The following is a 2096-nucleotide window of genomic DNA, read 5'->3' on the forward strand; positions in this document are numbered from 1 at the left end:
CCCCGAGCTTTTCGGAGGCTCCGCCCGGCCTCGTGCAAATCCCAGTCGCCCCCTCTCCTTTCCCAGGATCCCCCAATGCCGCTCTCACAATGTTCTGTAGCCACGCCACCCCTCTCCAAATCCCTAAGACTTAGGGGACCCCCTGATGCCTCCCCTAATTTCCCTGGCGCAATCCCGCTAGCCCACCTTAGCGGTACTCCTAGCTCAACCCAGAAGCTGCACCTGGGGGCGCGCCTTAGCCCAGCACTGCTCCAGCCCCGCCTTCTCGAGGGTAAAAGGGCGCTTCCAGATGGCCAAGACTTAACTTCGTCTCCCCTCAAGCCCAATAACAAGTCCTGTGTCCTTTTCTAGACCCTGAAATGATTCCTTGTGGCTTCAGAGCCCCGTCCTACCCACTTGCCAACAACTCGTGCAGTCATTCTGCCACCACTAGGACCCCATCTCTCCCCCCTGCTCCCAGGCCTCCGCGGTTGCACTAACTGCTAATGGACCGAGGGGTCGAAGTCCACCCTCTAACCCCCACCCTCCCAAACTGCCTCGGCCAGGAGGCTCTGGCCCGCTCACTGCCGCCCTGCAACCCAGCCCACTCAGCGCTTTTATTTTGGATCTCTACTCCTAGCTTGGAGCCGCTCTACTTGGCTGCTTCTGCTCTCTGTGTGAAATTCCTGAAAAGGGTGAGAGATAGACCTAGTACTCTGTCTGCCTGGGCTCCCTCTGGCTCCTACAGCCTCTGCCCTGTTCCCAGAGGAGGAATCCGTACACTAATTCTGTGCCCCAAGTCCTTCTAGAGTCAAGTTGAGCTGTAAACCTAGGTCTTCAGACATATGACTGCCTTTGGCCTTCAGCTGATACTGTCTGTGACCGACAAACCTGGGATCCTCCAGGGAACCATTACGTTTTCAGGGATCCAATTCTCGAGCCGCTCCCTTCTCCAATCCCCTACTTTTCTTCATCGTTCCTCTCTCTGTTTTATTTCATCTCTCCCAGTCTCCACTCACTACTTTCTTCTTCATCTTGACTTTAATCTTATAAATCTTTCCTCCCTGTAATTTGTAAGCCATTTCCCATCTCTCCGCATTGCTTGCCTATCTGCACCTTTTGTGCGGTCTCTGCATTAACTTCTCTCTTCTTAGCTCTTCCTTCTTCTGCCTCTTTTCCCTTTCTATCTTTAACCCTTACATAAATTGCCTCTTTCCCTCTCTCAACACATTTGATTTACTTTTTTATGACTCCGGATAAAGGCAGAACATTGAAAAGAAGGAAACATCAAAACCTGTTTTGCGACCTTGGACTTAAGGTTTTCTGAAGTAGTCTAATGCTAGACATGTATATATGTTACCTTTTATACACAATTATAATCCAAATGAGATAGACATTATGATTCCCATTTTCCTGATAAGAAAACTTAGATGAGGAGGTCAATGAGGTGAAGGGACTTCCCAAGGTCACACAACTAATGAGCAAAAGAGCTGAGATTTGAACTTCAGGCTTCGAAGCCTTGGCTGTTTTCCAGTAAATTACATTGTCCTCAGTGACCTTGGAAAAGCCTATCTACCAAAGATGGGAAAGGCACATTTGCAGGAGCACATTTGAGTCTGTTTTGGCGCTGAGGTTTGTAAGGTATGTTTCTCCTGTCTCGGTTTACTTATCTGTGAAATGGGGGAGGGGAGGAGATCTGGCCTTTCAAGTCCTCTGATTCTAAATCATCTCCTGCCTCTCTGATGCCGGCTTCAGTTCATTTACTCCTCCAAAATATGTCACCCTGTCTCCCTCAGTCTCTCCTTTGTACCCTTACAATTCGCCACTATCCTCTGCAATGGGGCTTTCTGATTTTCTATGCCCCTTTCTTCAAATATGCTGACATAGTCCATTTATAGAAGTGCACACCAGGAAAAAAGGCTCCCTTATGTAAGGCAGAGTCTGTGCAAGTCCTTCATGGACCTCTGGTACAAAGGCCTGTCGAATGCGACCAACCCTTTCATTCATTCATTCACCACCAAATATATCGAGGGCTCCTACCAGGCACTATATAGGGATGCAGAGATGGATAAACATAGCTCCTGCCCTTGGAGAACTTATAATGATGGGGAGGGGGA

This window comes from Pteropus vampyrus, unplaced genomic scaffold (assembly GCF_000151845.1).
Source record: "Pteropus vampyrus isolate Shadow unplaced genomic scaffold, Pvam_2.0 Scaffold61, whole genome shotgun sequence".
Lineage (NCBI taxonomy): Eukaryota > Metazoa > Chordata > Mammalia > Chiroptera > Pteropodidae > Pteropus > Pteropus vampyrus.